Source organism: Durio zibethinus, chromosome 17 (assembly GCF_047325235.1).
Source record: "Durio zibethinus cultivar Kanyao isolate XHJ-2024 chromosome 17, ASM4732523v1, whole genome shotgun sequence".
Taxonomy (NCBI): Eukaryota; Viridiplantae; Streptophyta; class Magnoliopsida; order Malvales; family Malvaceae; genus Durio; species Durio zibethinus.
The window spans coordinates 3,265,154-3,284,595 of record NC_143178.1 but is presented as its reverse complement, the minus strand read 5'-3'; the positions used below and the strand labels follow the sequence as shown (position 1 = coordinate 3,284,595).

General features: G+C 32.6%; 2 pseudogenes across 1 annotated transcript; both read right to left on the bottom strand.

Annotated features, from left to right (window-relative positions):
• Positions 1 to 155: 155 nt before the first annotated feature.
• On the bottom strand, positions 156 to 2,484 carry LOC111286827 (AT-hook motif nuclear-localized protein 24 pseudogene; annotated as a pseudogene). The gene has a single exon (XR_016329060.1). The product of XR_016329060.1 is annotated as an AT-hook motif nuclear-localized protein 24 pseudogene (transcript).
• A 14,706-nt stretch (positions 2,485 to 17,190) lies between these two features.
• Positions 17,191 to 18,243, bottom strand: LOC111286811 (uncharacterized; annotated as a pseudogene).
• Between the last annotated feature and the right edge of the window lie 1,199 nt (positions 18,244 to 19,442).

Sequence of the window (19,442 nt, the reverse complement as noted above, 5' to 3'; positions counted from 1 at the left end):
TAGACACCGTTAAGATACTAGACTATTCTTATTTCTCCTTATTGTTGTCTTTTTAATCTCGTTTGTTTTGACTTGCACATTTTAACCGTCCTTCTCTTCTGTCTTTCCAAGATTTGACCCTAAGATTGAAGCTCCACACAAATAATTAGGAAGAATATATATTGAATTAAAGAGTTGCATCGCGTGGTAAAGCACACAACAACATGAAATGGCTAATAGCAGTTTGTTTCAATGGCTACTATTATGAGAGAGTTTGCTGGAGCTGCAACAAGAAAAATATAGTGAAAAGAAGTTCTGCAAGTCCTAAGTTATTTTAGCAGCCGTCCCTATCTTCTTGTTGTTCATCTTCTTCTTCCATTGAAACATACTGGAGACACTTATTCTCATAAAATCAAATGCACCGAGAGTCCATGAATTTACAGTCATTGTCAATCAACATGCTGGCATATGACCTACTCATTAAATTCAATTAAAAAATAAGGAAAAATAAAAACTAATTAACAGTAAAACAAAACAAAACTTAAAATGCTAGCTACAAATTAAGTTTTTGTCCTCTTTGCTATAGCTGAAGCTGAAGCTGAAACTGAATTAACCAAACAAAGGTATCATTCAGTACTGGAAACTGTTAGCTAGAATGGAGGGCGACCAGTGGCCCAAAATGCCTCATTTGGTAATTGAATAGAACTGAGAAGATTAGGTGGTAGTCCATGAAAAAGAGGCGCATTTGACTCAGCCAATACTTCTTGTTGCTGCTGCTGCTGTTGCCCTCCAGCTGTACCCGGTGACCCAATTGCACCCCCTTGCATTGGAAGCTGTGGCTCTTCTTCTTCCAATGGAAGCCGCTCATATGCGGCGTTACTAAAAGAAGCTGCCATAATCACAACCGGGCCTGAACAAGTAAGTGTCCCAACAACACTGCCACCTACCACCTGGCCTTGCCCACCAGCCAAATATATGGTTAACCCCGTAGCTGCAGGCGGTGCTGGTGGAGGGAAAAATGATCCTGCAAATGATAATATCTCAAATCGGCCATGTAAAGTCACAATTGCACCAGCCGAGGCTGGTTGCCTAAGGGTTACATTGGTAACGTTCCCAGTTCCACTCATTATGCAAACGCCTCTCTGGCGTCTTCTAGCAAATGTTGCGACGCTTTCAACAATGTCACATCCATCTCCTATTTCCATGACATGAGTGAGTAAAGCGTTGGCACTGTCTCGGGTGATGATGATTGGTGGCTTAGGTTTGTTCTTGGATCCAGCAGGCCTGCCTCGTGGTCTTCTACTGATCTCTCCTTCACCACAGCCCGGAATGCCAAGTTCTTTGCCTTCATTATTGGGGCTGCTGCAGTTGATGTTGTTGCTTTCGTCGTGATCCCGTTTCTGTAGGCCACTGCTGCTGCCACTTTGTTCATCTTCTGAATTTTGGTGATGGAATTGATGTTCTTGATGTTGCTGCTGCTGCGGATGAAGATTGAAATCTCTTATATGAAATGGAGGAGGAAGAAAAAGACCATGTGATGTAACTGGATCCATTGCTTTTCCTATAAGAGATTGAAATCTCTTATCTTTTCTTTGTTTCTTCCCTTGTTTTACGATCTCGAAGCTCTCACTTCCTCACATACAAACAGGAACCCCAGCCCAAAGCAGTGATTAAACACCAAAGAAATATTGAAAGCACGCACAAAGGAGTAAAGCTTGTAAAAGAATTAAAGGAAGATAGTGGAAGCAAAAGAGGTTAAAAGATCATACATATAATAACAAGACTGCTGGGACGACTCTTTCTTTTCCTTGCTTTCTGGCTTTCTTTCTTTTAACTTGTTTAATGAACTAGTAAGCACATCACCATCCCTAAACCAGAACCCCATAAACTGACTTGATTTTTGATTTCACAATAAGAACTTTGATCAGCTGAATTCACCATCTATACAGAAGAGCAGGGGACAAAGGGAAGAGAGAAAGAGGATGGGATTTGGTGGGTTTTCTCTGATATAGCTAAGGTGTAAAAAACTGAAATAGGATGGAGCTGGGGACAAAGGGAAAAGAGAAAGAGGATGGGATTTGGTGGGTTTTCTCTGATATAGCTAAGGTGTTAAAAACTGAAAGAGGATGGGGATAGGGGGTTTAGGGTTAGATATTGAGAGAAAAATAGAGAGGAGGATTAGGTTTGGCTTTGGCTTTGGCATAGTCTGCGTGCTTATGGGCGGTGGATGAGGTCCCACTTCTCTTCTTTCTCTCTTAATTTGTCTCCTTCAACATGGTCTCTCTTAATTTCTATGATAAATTCGCTAATTCAACGTAAATAAATTTGTTTGAATTGAAAAGACGACATGCCAATTAGCCATCCAAGTCCTTATCTATAAACAAATTCGACCTCTTTTTCAACTCATGAATTGATCTAAATCCTCTTCTCCTTTTCCTCCAAGTTTCAAAGCTTCAAGCTTATCCAAGTTTTTGGCTTATGCTTTGGTATAAAACATGAGTTTGTCAGATATAAATTCTATTTAGATGTAGAATTGTAGTAGGCTGAACCTGAATATCGCATGTTTTAGTGAAATATATATACATATTAATGTGTGCGCAAATTATAAGCAATGTTTAATTAAATTGTATACAAAAGGTGAATTCCTCGTTCTGTGAACTCAGACAGATGATGCTTAGGGCCATCCCTCTATAGCTGGAGTTTATTTAATTTTATCTCAAACGTTTGAAGATCATGTAGAACAACTCATGAACAACACAAAAACATTTATAGATTAAAAAATAATCCATTAATGCTAAAATATATATATCACAAATAAGTTTGGTTTGTTAAAAAAAAAGAATTATCAAGGGTATGTAAATTAATTTGTCTACTGTAATTTCTAACTTCTTATGGTTTATCTCCTTATTTAATCAAATTATTTGAATCAAATATGTTATATTCTTTTGCACACATATAATTTTGGATTATATAAGCCTTAATGATGGTAAAATATAATCGTTTCATTTTTCATAAATCAATCTTTTTACTCTCGCTTTAAGAAAGAAAATTAATATTTTTTAAATTTTGAATCTTAATTTTAACTGTTGAATATAAGTTAAAAAAACAAAAAAAAAAAAAAACTTTAATCAAATTTCGTCACAATTCAACAACATGAGCTAATAAGCTAGGTTGGAATTTTTTTTCTCTTGTTTTTCTTAGAACAAACGTTCAAAACTCTTTTTTATAATTGAGATTTTCAATCTTTGATCATTAAAATTAAAAATTCAAAATTCTCCAACAAATTACCCAATTGATTTTATTAGAACAAACCTTCGAAACTTTAGGGTTGGTGGAACAGTTAAATCGGACTGTCATGTAATAACAGAAGAGAGAAACTTTTGCTTCAATTTTTTCCATGAAACGTACAAATGACACTAGGTTTTGCAAATTCTATCTTTTATCTCTGATCTGTCTCTCAATATTAACGTTACAAGGGTCCACATCTGCTACAAACTCCATTCTTAGTCAAATTTCACGTTCCGTGCAATACGGCGTATTGACTGTTGAGCTTACTTTTGTAAGTTCCACATTATTAATTATTACATACGATTAAGATAAGCATATTCTTGGGGATGTAAAGTTTATAGCTTTGACCGCATAATCCAGGGTGTTGGTAGCGTGAGTGAGTGAGAAAAAGACGCGTGGGAGGTGCTGACAGAGAAGCAGATCAGACAAAGGCATTGCCTTCCACGAGCAGCCTGGAGAGTTTGGTAAAATGCAAATGTTTTTGCTAGGCTAGCCAACAGATGAATCAAGAAGACAAGCAGCAACTCTTAATTTCCATCATCTTTCTTCTTAGTTCTCAGTCTACGCAAACTCCTGTACCAGGAGATGCTCTTTGTCGGGGCTTTCTCTCTTTCCTCATGGAGGGCTCCACTTTAATTTCCTGTCCTACTTAGACTCTCTCTCTCTCTTCCTCTCTCCAAGATATCTTTTTTTTTTTTTTTTTAATGTGGTCTTATCCTGATCATTTGTCAGAAACGGGATTATTCGGCGTGGACGGCCTTCACAGCCAAACCTATATAAGATTTGTAAACAAAGTTGTATTATATCTTTCTTGCTATATTTCAATGTCTAAGAGTAAAGACCTAGTCTATACATATAGTTTTATGTACTGCTCTAATATTAATTCAATCCAGTAATTCAATAAAACTATAAATATAGTCTTTTATCTTGTTAGTTCGGATTCAAGTTTTGTAAGACAAGTTTCGAGAGTAAAATCTTAAATATAGTAGATTGATTTGAAAAATTGTACTCTTAAAATTATCTAGGAAAGGATCATATAAGATAAAGCATAGAGGATACTTTCTAATTGCATTAAAAATAAGAGTTTATATTTAATGTATTATCAATATATAAATTTTATATATTATCAGTGAATCAGATTATAATAATTTATTAATAGCAAATAGCAACACTTAAAATAAATATATACAAATTAAAATAATTTATTCAGTAATAAGGTATTATTATCTAATTCACTTCATTAATGAATCATCATCATCTAATGTAGTATATAAATTCTATAAATTAATAGTCTATTAAACATAAATTTTTAAAAAATATATAAATATAGAATTGTATATTTTGAAGTTTTTGTGTTAAAACTTAATTACCGGAATGAGGATGTTTAAGATATATATTTGAGGTTTGAATTCTAATTAATAAAAAAAAATTTATTCTCAATTTTAAGGAAAAAAAAAGAACTTTAAGGTAAGTATCCAAGAAGAATTTTTATTTTTTATTACTTTGTAAACATAGGACTCACAAAAGCAGTAATTATTTCATTATTATCACGACCATGCTATGATAGTTTTTTTTTTTTTTTTCTTTTGAGATGACTCCAAACAAGGGTATAATTTTCTTTCCTCTCTCACTCTCTCTCTCCTTAATTTAATTTCTTTACTTGCTATGTCGAGTATGCTCGTTGTGAATATAATCTCTAAACCCAAAGCTTGTGGTTGCTGTTAATACATACATACATACACACACACACACACACACACACACACACATATATATATATATATATATATATATATATATTCCTAATTCCATGATATCTCAAATCAAAAAGTTGATGATAGAAAATTTTCATTTCATGTGGAGCAAAGCATAATTAAATCAGATCTCTCCCAACTACCATGAACATTCCCATTTCCAGGCTTTATACTAAAATTGACTTCCTTAAAAACATAGATATATGCCATCAACTAGTAGTTTAATTAGAGACAAATTAAATAATTAATAATCAATTTTTACTTCAATTAATTTGATAATTAGCTATATATAGAGAGAGAAAGAGAAGGAAAGAATATAATGAGGCCATGATCAAACCATCTTATGGACAATGATGAAGCATGTATAATTATAGTATATATTAAGAGAAAGACCGGATATTAACTCAATTATATATATATATATATATGTTAGGTGGAAAGGATAATTAGCAGCCATTGCTGAGGTATATATATGAGTTGAAATTGTTGAATCCATGTGCAACAACTATCATATAATTATTTTCAAAGCTACTACCCTTTTCTTATCCTTTATACCAATTTCAGGATGTTTTATGATGTGAGAGAATTAAGCCAATTTGTAAATTTTATTATCATTATTATTTTGTGATGGATGATATATAGAAGACATAAATTAAATATGAAATGACTTGATCTGAAAAACCCTATCTTCAATCACAGATAAATAAAATCATTCTTTTCAGTTTATTTTTTGTTTTTTGTTTTTCATGTTCTATTAGAAAATAAAAACTAAATAAAAAAACACCAAACGGAACCTAAATTAATGAAAAATTATTTGGCATAGCAACCTCTAACTTAAGAAAAAAAAAATTCTTCTTTTTGTGATAGACAGAGATTAAGTAGAGTTTCAAAATCATGTATTTAGGTGGGATAATAAAAGTATAAACAATATATTAATACTCATAAATTATTTAAATTTGATTCAAATTCAATTATTATCAAGTTAAGTTCGAGCTAAAGTAGCTCAATTTATTGATTGAATCAAATTCGAATATTATTGTATCCGACTTAAATAGTTCGTGAGTTTAATTAAGTTTTTATATTTTAATTTATTTTAATTATTTTAATTAATAAAATATCTTGAACTTAAACTCGAACTCAAGTACAAATAATTATATTTTTATTAAATATAAAAATCAAATTTATTTTTATATATTAATCAAATGAGTTCAAATTATTTAATTTTTATCTCAAGTTAAAATCAAACTAAAAAAAATAAATTAAATCAAATTCAAATTAAATTTTATATTTTATATTAAATTTAAATTTAATATTACACCAATTTAAAATCGATTAACTACGATTAACTACGTGAAACACCTGTTAAAAGAAATTGAAAATGAAATGTCAAGTACACAACAAATGTCTCTTCTATGTTGTCAATGGTTAATTTCCTTAATATTTTCTTTGATTAAAACTGGCGGTCTTCATTGGAATTATAATAATATTTCTATACACAGCGGCAGGTAGTACGTCAAGGCTCTGACAACTGACACGGCTTCAGTTCCGAGCTCTCCGGGTGGTAGAGTCCTGACAATACTATCTGGTACTATGACAACAGCGTGTAGATCGATCCAACTTGACAAGATAATACCAACCATAAGCGTTCCATAGATCAGACATATAACCAAGGTATTCTAGCCGATGTTCAAGACTCTGGCGTCTTCTTGGCTTTAACATCAAACTGGGGGCCTGACTTTTATGGAGATATATCTTTCACTATAGTAACTTATTATTAGTATGATATTGGGGCAGTATAACTTTTCTTTAGCTGAGAGAAAAGGATCAATGATCTGTTTAACAGTTTAACAAGATTTTTTGATGCAGAAGATCCATAATAATATGACAAATGCAGAGCATACTCAACTTGTATCACTGCAAACTTTGAATAGCTTGAAGAGAAGCATGAAGCTAAAAAATTTAACTATGAAAAAAGAAAGATGGAATGACCAAAAGAAAAGAGAGGTTTTTAACCAAACATATTTTATAAAGAAAGGTTACTTACAAGGGATGTTTTTGATAAGTTGTGGATGATTCCTAGATGATTTTCCTATGAGGATTACTTGATTTTTTGTATGATTCCTAGATGATTTCTTATTGGAGAAGTATCATCCTATTTATACAAGAAAAAAGTAAAGGAATAGTAGCCTAATAGGACAAGGCTAGGACAAAGCAACTTTACAAGTGGCTTAAGATAAAGCTAAAGGACGGTGAGTCATAATTATGATACAATGACTCATTACTATGGTACAATGACTTATTATTATGATATGGTGACTTATCACTTATGGTATGGTGACTCATCACTATGACTCATACTAAAGTACAGTGACTCATTATGACTTGACTAAGACATAAAGTTGATGAAGACTTGACATAAAGTTATCTTGATGTGAAAGCATCATAATCAACTCTTTGGAGTCTTCTGGAGAAAACTAGAAATATCACGCGTAATTATACAATATTGGATTGGAACATAGAATCTTCTTGTAGCACCATGAGTGTCATCATTTGAGAAAACGATAAGTGTGTTCTGGAGAAAGGTTGAGGTGTGAGTTGTTGGCACTTGGTGTAAAATCATAGCAGATGTTTTCTAACCATTGATCTGGATCAAAATCATCAAGTGGGTCTTGAGAATCTTGCCATTCCATTTGTGGTAGAACTTCAAGAGGTTTCTAATAAGGATTCCATTCTACTGGTCCTGCATGGTCAAATTCAAATATGGTAGAATCAGAAAGAGGTTCTGTCCAAGCACCATCAAGACGGGTTTCATAAATCTTTTTATCAATTTTGAGCTGATAATTATACTCTGAAGGATAGTTTCCCCATGAAACTTCATCTTGGAGCTCTGGCCAATTTTGCTTGAAAAATTTATGATTCATTTCACAAATTTGTCTCTAAAATTCAGTGTATTCAACTGGATGATCAAACTGGGAATCAAACAGTGAATATCCTTGGGAGTTGTAAATTGTTGCATAAGAGAAATACTGGGGGTCTTTTGTCAAATAGCTACAAAATCTGTGAAAGATTAAATCAATATGAGGATCAGAAAGAACTTTTGTATATCTCTCATAGGTTTCAATCCATTGGATCCAAATGAGAATAGGTCTGAATCAGGTAAAAAAAACTTGAGATGTTGTTGATTGAGGTCCAACTGATGTTTGGTATGGTTGATGGTTGACTGCTAAAAAAAGTGAAGAAGGGTTTTTAGGTTCGAAAGTGGGAATTCTATAACAATATAATAAAGGTGACAAAGGTACCGCATAAAATAAACTGTTTCTTTTTAGAAACAAAGAGGTTCAGGGAATTTAAATGGATGGATGAAGGGACAGTCAAGATGTATACCAAGAGATTGAATGGAGGTGTCTCTAAACTTTTTGAGTGTTTTGGACTGGTATTTAAGCAAGAGGTGTGAGGCTTTTTGGTTAAGGGTTTGAGTGGCAAGAAGTCTGGGTAACTCTGGAGGAAGATTTTTTACAAAAAGGTTGAAGAATTCATCAGGTAAATCAAATTCATCATCAAAGTAAGGTTTTTGAGAAGAAAGAAAAAAAAAATTTTTTGAGGAAGAGGCTTGTGAAGAAGAAGGTGTTGGATTCATCATAAAAATGACTGGAATAACCTGCAAGGTGTTTGAAGGAGGTTTTGAAGGAGATCTTGTGAGCATGTCTGAAATGAAGTTATTTTTACGTTTTATATGTGCGGTGGTGAAAGAGTACTGTGAAAATCACTGTGATAGCTTGAGTAACTGTGTATTTGACATTTTTTTCTTTTTGAAATTAGCATCTGATCAAAAGCTGACATATCCAATTCCATGAGAAAGTGAAATCCAATGAGGTGAAATTCAAATCTTTGGATTTCATACTTTACAGCTAAAATCTCTTTTAGTGTAGAGTGATAATGAAGTTTCGAATCTTTAAATTTTTTATTCTTGTAACTACAGATTTGTCTGGTTCCATCTTTTTCTTCTAAAAGGATTGCTGACCAAAACTGTTCACTAGCATCAGTCTGTAATATTCTTTTTTCATTAAAAGAAATCTTTAAAGTGAGAAGTGACTTTGCTTTTATCTTCAAGGCTTGTACTGTATTTATCTGGATCTGAAACCACGTAGGAGGTTCTTTCTTGAGCATCTGTCTAAGTGAATGTGTAAGCTGGGCAATATCTGAGAAAAATTCACTCATGTAATTGACTATACCGAGAAATTACTGGATTTGCTTCTTTGAAAGATTTTCATCAAAAAAATCTGTAAGTGACTGAGCAATATGAGATTGAGCAATGTACTGACCATCTTTAAGATACATGTCTAAGAAATCAATTTCTGTAGCACCAATGATCATCTTTTTCTTTGAAAGTATTATCCCATACTGTTGAATAATGTGCTGAAACTTATTCAATAATTGTGCATGAAAGGTGTCATCGGGAGAGAACAGTAAGATGTCATCAATGTAAATCAAGGAATTATCGAGAATTGGAATAAATATCTTGGTCATGGCTTTTTAAAACAGTGAAGGAGCAACTTTTAATCCAAAAGGTATTACTGTTCACTAAAAATGGTGTTGAGGAATGTAAAACGCAATTTTGTATCTGTCTTGTGGATGTATACCTTGTTACCAAAATCTTGCTTTGAGATCAAATTTTAAAAAAACTTTTATATTTGTCAAATTTGTGAACAAAGTTTTTCTGTTTGAAAGAAAAAACTTATCATCTGCAAAGAAAATGTTAAGAGGCTTGTAATTGATTACCAATCTTAATTTTTTACGAACTTGTTCTGAACGTTTGTTGACATAAAATGCTTCACATACCCATGGAGAGGAGGTTGGTTCAATTAATTCTTGAGCCTGGAGAAGGGAGCATTCTTGGATTGCTTGCTTGAAATGATATGGGTTCATGCCTGAATGACTAGCTTTTTGTAGGATTGATATTTTTATCTTTTTTGAAGGGAAGGGAAATAAAAAATTCAGGGTTTTTTCAAAATGGGTGATCACATTTTTGAAGGAAATCTGAATGATTTTTTGCACACGAAAAGTGAATGAACTTGTATCTGAATTCTTGAAAAATATTTGGTTGAATGGTTAGGGTGAAGAGATTGGGAAGGTTTTTCCAAGGTCTAAAATAACTTTCAAACTTGATACCTTTTCCAGTAAGCTTTAAACCTAGTATACTGATAATGATATCAAAACTAATAACAAGGTCTTTCTAGAGAAGTGGAGATCCTAAAATCTTTTGAGTTATTTGACATCTCGAAAAGATTTGAAGGGTAACAAGGTTGCTGACAAAGTCTGTAAAAAATATATTTTCATCAACGATTTTGAAAAAAGTTTTTTGTTTGGTCCAAAAGTGTTTGGGTAAGACAAGAGGGTTTGCTATAGTTTGGGCTGCACCAGTATCAAAAAAAGTTATGACTATTATAGGAGGGGAATGTTTTTGAGGGAAGATCTGAACTGAGGCTAAATGTAATTTTAAAGGTTGAAGGGTTTGGATTTTTTAGAGTTTTTAAACTAACATATACTCATAACATTGATCATCTGTAAAATCATCTGAGTATTCTAAGTAGTTTGAATCTGCATACTCATCATCATCAAACTGCTTAATCATAAACAGGGATATTTCATTCTGCTCATCATCAAGGGAAAAAATTGATTCAAGATCATCATCTGAGAGATTGATACCTGAGATATTAGCAATGTCTTGGATCATCTTAACTGACTTTTTATTTGACTTTGGGCAATTCTTTGAAAAATATCTTGGTTTTCCACAGAGAAAACATTTTGAGCTTTTGATCTTTGGATCTTTCTTTTTTCTTGTAAATTTGAATCTTTGAAATCTTTTGGGTTTATCAGCATATCTGAAGAACTTCTTATGCCTGGGTTTGGAGATTATTGAAGGTCTGAAAGGTCTGAATCTTCTGAAATACTTTTTTTTTCTTGTTACTGTAAAAACATGTGGGATCTTTGAAAGAACATTTGATTTGAAGTCTTGAAAATGAGTAAAAATATGACTTTTCTAGCTTTTTGGAGTTGTGCACCAAGGTTTTGATGTATTTGTGCTCTTTGTAAATCTTATCAAGTGCTTTCAACATCATCTTGTAGATATCTCTAAGGGTCATAGATTTAACATCAAGGGATCTGAAGTTCAACTGGGTCCTTGTTTGCTGGGCAAGTTCTTCTGGAATAGAACTAAGAAATGTTTGCTTTAAGTTGACATCATCGAATCCGTCAAGTATGTAAAAATATTGGAAGAATTATTGATAGTGTCTATCAAGGTCTTTTGGATGAAAAGAACAGCATTTTAGTCTGAATAGTTGCTCTCTGATCTTTTTTAATCTGTGAGTTTTTTATCCATAAAAGATTACTGCAAATTGAGAGACAACTTCTGTGATTGTTGGGCATTGAAGAAACTGGAGTTGTCTGTATTCACCAATGTTGTCCCAAAAATTTTTCAGAGTTTCAACTAGTCTGAAAATAAATCTGATCAAAACTGTATTCATCGTAACATTAAGATGGGAGTTTAATTCAACGAGTCCCCATACTAAGAACTCTTAAAATCTTGAAGGCCATTTTGAAGGAAGAACATCATCAATGGTAAAAATTGAGAACTTTGATGTTGAAGGAGGAACATGTGATTATTGTGGATGAGGGTGTTGTTCAACATCCATTGCATCAGGGTTATGGACTTCTAGAGTATCATCTGGAACTTCAACTGTTGGTTCTGTCATGAAAATCTGATGGAGCATCATTTCATCTTAGTCATCAATATCATCTATTTCAACTGATTTATCTGATTTGACAGTGTTCATGTGAGATTCAGTCTCAAAGGTAGATGAAAAAATATCTTCAAGAGAAAACTGAAGAAGGTTGTCTTATGCCATCTGGTGAAGTATTTCTGAAGGGTTTGTGTAGAAGAAATCATAAGTTGTACAGGTTTTTGGTTTAGTTGTGGTGTAGGGTTTTGAGGTGTGGAACTTAAGCTTGGTTTTGGTTTTGAAGGTTGAAAAAGTGGTTGTTCTGCTACTCTTTTGGGTTTTAGATCAACTGGTTATTTTTCTCGAAATCTGTGAATCCATTTTTTAGTTGTACCAAAAAGAGGTTGTTCTGGTTGGTCTGAGATATGAGTGAAGTATTGTGTTGGTAGTGAGGATGTTGGGATAGATGTTAGGGGAGGTTTATATTGAAAAGGTGTGAAAAAAAGTTTTGGAGATAAGGTTGAAGGATTGTATAGTTGAAATGGAAGAGAAGTATAGGCTTGGTAAAGAGTATGATGTATACCAGTGGTAAGGAATATCATGCATACCAGTGTGATATGGTGTGAAGATGTTGTAACTGGAGGCTGTTTGTTGTTGTTGTTGTTTCTGACGAAACTGATTTTGAAGGTCTGTAAGTTGAATCTTTAAGCTCTTCATTTCTTTCTCTCTTTCAGTGAAAGTATAAGTGAATCCAGTGTTAGTTTCAGCCATATATCTGAGTTCTTGATCAAGTGTGATTATCCTTGACTGAATTTTAAGAATAATATTTTGAAGATTGACAAGGCTCTGATCAAAATGTTAACTGACTTGGTACAACTTATGTTTAATTCTGTGCAGGTATGAATTCTGCTGGAGAGAATTTTCAATCTGCCAGTTTAAAATTACTTCAGCACGAGAAACACTTTTTTGGTTCCCATATTCATCTCTGTCAGTAGGAGTGGGGACTTTTGGAATGTGTTTGTATTGGTCTTTATGAAATTCTTAAAAAGGAGAGAAATCTAAGCTTGAGTAGGTTGGTTGCATCATAGAGATTTGTGGTAAAGGTTTGGGTAAAGGTTGGGTGGAATTTTAGGTAGAATCTAGTTTTTGTGTGGGTTGATTTGAATAGGTTTGAGAGTGTGATTTTTCTTTCTTAGGATAAATGACATAATAGTCAAACTTTCTTGAGGGTTCACTAAGGAGATCAACTTCAGGGTCTCCATTTTCATATCTTTCTTTGAGCTTTTACTGGGAAGACTTTTTTTTCTTTTGCTTCTTTGAAATATTATCATCATCATCATCCAGGAAGCTTTGATATGCGTTTATCTGGCATTCTTTGCATTGACAATTTATGTCCCAATAACAATGTCCTTTTGGAGATCTATATGCATACACGAGATTTTTATCGGACTGAAAGTGTGTGACTGAAACATCAAGCAGATTAGCATGACGTCTTTGCATCATAAATTATGTTGGAAAGATTGTTGGAGAAGGAACATCCTTTCTTTTACTGTGATCAAATTCAATTGTGACAGTACCATCCTGATTTGTCTTGTAGGTTGGATCAAAATGTTCAATTGGTTCATCTTGTTTCTAAATCTTTTTATAACTTGTCGTCCACGTCTTTGGGAGAAAGGTGGCAAGTTCTTCATTAGAAATCTACTTTGGAATATGAATATGTTTAGGAATTCTATTTGCTGTTTCTATTTTAATAAAAACTGCATCACTGGAGTGTGAAAGAGGCAAGTTAATGGCATGATCTTGAACTCTATATGCCATCTGATAGTGAAGGGTTGCCTGGAGGCCTTTCATTTCTGTGCTTACGATCTGGACTTGAACTTTTAAAGTATCTAACAGGGTTGGATCATGAAAAGACATATTATAATTTGGGAAGACTGTGAAGAAGACAGTTCCTACATTGAGTGTCGTCTCAACGATTCCAAGGACTATATGCTTGTAATCTTTAAATCTAATGTCCAATAAGGCCATTCTGGTACAAACAGGAATTTCATTTCTGCCATGGAAGGTTAACATGATTCTGATAGCACCAAAGTGAATGTGAGTGTATCCTTGTTCTAACCACCGGTGAGAAAATTCTTCTGAGATCTGAAGAGTAACAAGGTGCTCTTGAGGTCCTACAGGAAGAATACATTGATCAAAGTTTGTAGCTTGAACATACGCTTTAGGGGCTGGATATTTATGTTTTAAAAGAGTTTTTAAAGATTTAGTAAGAGAAGGGGAGGAATTTGAGAAAGTTGTATAAGGATTTACAAGGGATAGAACTGTTTGTTGGGTTTTCTTTTCTTTTGGAATGTAATCTACTTCATATAAGAACTTAAACTTAGAAGAAGAAGATTTTTTAAGTACAGGAGATGGAGGAAATGACAAACTAAAAAAAGATCTAGAGAAAAAAGGTTGAGAACTAGAGTTGCTAAGAGTTGATAAATCCATGAAAATAAGACTCTCTTTTGGGTTTTCCTTTTCCAACTTCAATAATCAAAACTTTAAAAACATGATTTTCTTCTCACTATCTTGACAAGCAACAAGCTCTAATACCATTTCTATACACAGAGTCTGGTCTGATTTTTGTCGGGTGGCCTCTATGGGTACCTCAAAACTAGTTTTACAAGGAACCTATCGGCCCTGGGCATATTCCTAAGTGGGTTTTTCCCATCCTTAACCGCACAGGTGGCTAACCTACCTGGTCATGTCAGGGTAAGAACCAATGCTTCGTCACAAATCACACTATAAGAACCCTTGATCATGATTCTGACTGTTTATAGTCAACGTAGCACCTATCGGGTTGCCATTAGTTTTTAATTCATTTTGTCGCCATGTTTGGATACTTCATTTTGTCGTTATATATATATATATATATATATATATATATATATATAAAAGAAATTAAGATGCTTGGTGAATTTCTTATAATATGAAGACTTATTTTTTTGAGTAGGGGATGGGACGTTCCGTTCAAGGTCTCATAATAATATATATTATTTTATTCAAATAATATATGCATTTAATTTTTATTTAAAAATAAAAAAAAATATAAAAATTATATTAGTGTGAGTAAATCTCATATTATATAAATAAAAACCTAATTCAAATTTTGTTTTTTTAAATAAAATATAAATATAAATAAATGTCATGCTTGTCTTAACTAAGGCTACCCTAAAAAAACCTTGAAATAAAAAAAAAATTCCTTTGATCACTGAAATTAGGCATGAATCTCATTGAAATGGGAAGTTGGGGTCTTCAAGATAGGCATGCAAAGAACTGTTCTAACCTTGAGGGAGGAGCGAAGTTGTGGAAATTGATGATGGAAGAAGATAAAAACATAGAAACTATCACAACTTTGAATGCTAGTCATGACGAATTAACTATATTTTTTTAATGCCTTATCTTAATCTAGTCTATTTATCCCATTAAACAAATCCACCAATAATCACCATCTTATTTGTAAAATTATTTAATATATTCAAAGAATTATCTGAGAAAGTTAAAGAAAAGATAAGTTAAATTAAACAGCATGTGAAAGGCACCCCATTGCCTCAAATCTGGTATATTTGTTTTTGCTTTTCACACAAAGCTGTTGCATCCCCATCTTTTATCAATTGAAAGTAAAGATGTAAATAATACATTAATACTTGTAAATTATTTAGATTTGATTTCAATAAAATTTGAATTCAATTATCAAGTCAACTTCGAATTTAAGTAATTTGATTTTTTAATTGAGCCGAATTCAATTATTTTTATATTCGACTCAAGTAATTCACAAATTTGATTAAATTTTTATATTTTAATATATTTTAATTAATAAAATATCTCGAATTCGAACTCGAATATAAATAATCAAATTCATTTTTATATATTAATCAAATTTAAATAGTTCGATTTTTATTTCGAATCAATCTTAAATTAAAAAAATAAAATTTGATTGAGATTGAATCAAATTTCAAATCTCAAATTTTAACTCGAATTTAAATTTAATATTATATCAACTCAAACTAAACCACCGACACTCCTAATTAAAAGCTATGGCATCTTTTCTTCTTCGGAGGGAGACCAACACAATTTAGTCTTTTCACATGTATGGGTTTAATTGAGTAATTCGAGTAAATAGTTTTATGTTAGACACTAGTAAACGACAAATGAAGGCGTTCTACGTAGTCGATCCATGACAATCGAATGTGAAATCTTGTTGATCATAAAATAAATTAATCAGCTTCTTAATTAAAATGCAAATTAAAATAAATTTAAATTGTTTCAAAAGTCAGTTCTTTCATATTAATTTCCTTGGTGTTGAATTTTTCATGTATGTACTTGACTTATTGCTGGCCACCCATCTTGGAATCCTTCAAAACTTAAGTGGAATTCATACTTATTGTACCAATTAATCTCTGCACTAATGCTAATAGTAAGATTGTGAAATTCTTTTATTCATGTTAAAAGAAATCCCATCCTTGTTTCTTCATCACCCCTTAAAACACGGTAGTAATATTTTAACTAGAAATCAATCTACAGAAAAATGAGATATTTAATTTAATGAATATCTATATGTGGATAATATAAGATCATCTATGGTAGATTTGTTGTTGTTTGTGCTTGAAGCGGAAATAAAAAATTTTTTCTGGTGTAAATTCTGGGATATGATTTGTAGTAAGTTTCAACCTGCCATGGAGTTTTTATGCAGCAAAATTCATGGGCTGGCCCTGGAAAAAACTGATTTGTAATTTAATGGCCCAACATTGAGCCGAAAGGCACAAACCCAATTAACCCATTCAAATTTCCAGACCAGACCAGACCAAGGCTGGCCCATTTACATTGTCTCTTATCAACTCGAGAAAAAAAAATAGATTATGGAACAATTATGTACACTAATGTATTATGTTATATTTACATATAATCTATAATTAATATGATTAAAAAGCAGATAGTTGAGATATGGTAATATTTTGGAAATTTTTTTAAAATTTTTTAAACTAACATTAACCCCATTCGATTCCTCTAACTACTGTAAGTTACCTTGGAACTTGGTGCGTTCTAATTAGAAAATGTATTGGACAATTTCAACGTTCCAACCAGTTGAATGAAATGGACAATCATTTGGCATGAAACTCACAGCGGTTGGTGTCAATGATGAAGATTTTAGTGGGGACTTGAAAATGAGAACCATGGAACTTGAATGGAAGAAAATAGTAACTTTTATTTTGTGTGCTATGTCTGTCTTTTATTTCTAAAGTCTCTCATTTCTTTACTTTCTTTCCTTGACTCAATTGGAAAGTTATTCAAATCACATTGTCACCATGCGCCCAGCATTTATGGACTGGACAAAGTGAAGAGGTACAACTCTGATCCCACTAAAAAAAAAGGAACCAAATATTATAATAAGATCATGATTGGTTAGGACCTAAATATATAAAGAATTAATATATCTAGCCATTACACTATTGGTTATGATGAAATAGGAAAATGAGACAAGCACTTACAATATATTCAAACCAAAATTATCATACTCAATTCATTTATTAATTATAACTAGTGATAGAAGCATTTTATTTCTTAAATTTTTTTAAGGCTTGTGTTTGAGAAAATATCTAGTTAATACATTGCAAGGTGAAAATTTTGGTATCTTGTTCTCTCAATTAAGCATTTTATGATTTTCAAGCAGGGAAAACTGTCATCATGAATTTGAACTCTTCAAAATTTATAAGTCCATCTCCATCTTTGTCAACTCCTTTGATCATGAGGAAGCATTCACTGAGACTACACTTTTCATAGCCAAGACCTGCCAGTATGTTCTGCAGCTCCTGAGCTGATATGAATCCATTTTTGTCAGAATCAAATATGTTAAATGCATCCATTAACTCATCTTCCTTGTCACTGAATTGGACCGTATTCACTCCAAGAGCATCCATGAATTCCTCAAGGTCGATGTATCCATCACCATTTCGATCCAACTCCCTCACCATCCCATCAGCTTCTTTCTTTGCTGCCGACTTTTTCTGCCCCAAAGACAATAACATTTCACTGAGCTCAAGTGATGATATTTTCCCGTCTCCGTCAGTGTCAATGAGCTTGAACACTTGCTTCATCTGACTAGAAACTTCCATGGAAGAAACTGAAGATGAACTGCAATCAAAACCAGCAAGTAAAACCTTGGGCTTTCTTTGCTTGCCTCCCTTTTCTAGGCTCAAGACTTTGAGCTTTAGGAAAACTTTTCTGGCCTGCTTGCTCAAAAGCCTTACGCAAGATTCAAAAGGGTTAAACATTTGTTAAAACTAATAGAAGAGATATAAGGAATAGAGGATGGCAATGGCTTAATAGGGTACTAGCAGATATGCTATGAGGAGTTGATCGAAGAGGCAATGGTAGTTATAGTAAGAACACCATTGTGGAAATACTTATAATTGTCAGAAGGAAAAGAAAGTTGAAATCGATTGGTACTCAGAATGCGGATTTATTGATGGTGGAAAAAGCATGTTCCAATAAGGTTCTCCATAACTTTGATGATAAATTGATTGTATGCAACAGTTGTCCTGATATCTTGGTTTGATATCCTGATCTTCACATCCCTTAAATATTCCATAACTAAATAATGTGTTTGAAAAGTCAGTGGAGCTTCCTTTTCTTTTGTGGTTTTCGGTAGCCTGTTAGAACATTAGTCAAGGAGGAAGCTGAGGTAATATTGTTGGAGACTTAGATTCATGATATATCTCTTCGAAAGTAATGGTGAATTTGACTAATTTTTTGGAATTATGTGGTTGGAATTGGGCCGTGGCTATGTGGCATGCACATATAGAAATTATAATCTTCAAAGCCTAATTATTATATAGATACCATATAATTGCAAATAGAACTCGTGAATGACATAATAATACTTAATTAGATGAAGTAAACAAAAGAAGTTGGAAGATGAGGTGGCTCTCCGACCAGAAATTACAATGGTCAAATAAAACCAGATCAGAACATACTTTTGTTCTCTTGTATGTGATAATCCTGACACTGTTTCTCAAACAGTGTTTTACTCTCTCATTTTCACTGTCCTAAGAACAGAAATAATTGCTTTTTCATTCTTCACATGTACCTATATCTCGAAGGAAGCTTAGGCGCAATTTATAAGATTGATATCATGTGACTTAATGATTAAGAATTCAAGTCATAAAAATAATATTTTATAAAAATATAAGGAAAGATTGCGCATAATAAATTCTTTTTCACATCCTGTTACAAGTAAAATTTTTACACACCAAATTATTTATATATATATATATATATGTATGTATGTATGTATGTATGTATGCATGTATGTATATGTGTATTGTTTCATTTTTGTCTTAGATTAGAGGGATTCAATTTTTCATCTATTTGCCTTTGCCTTTGAACTACAAAGGTCATTTTGGTTTTCACTCCATTGTTTCACGTGGACCCATGGCTAAAATCGATGTGCATCATCTGTATTTGATTATTTGAGACTTTAATTTTCTCATCTTATTTATTTCTTTGCCTTGGTTCTCAGTTTGAAATAATGAATTGTCTTTGCAGGATTCCGAACGTAAAGAAAGTGAACGTGCTGGCCAAAGACAAGAAAATAATATTAATAAAACAAAACAAAATGAATGTGGTGGTTAACATTTTGCTACGTATTGATTAAATATAT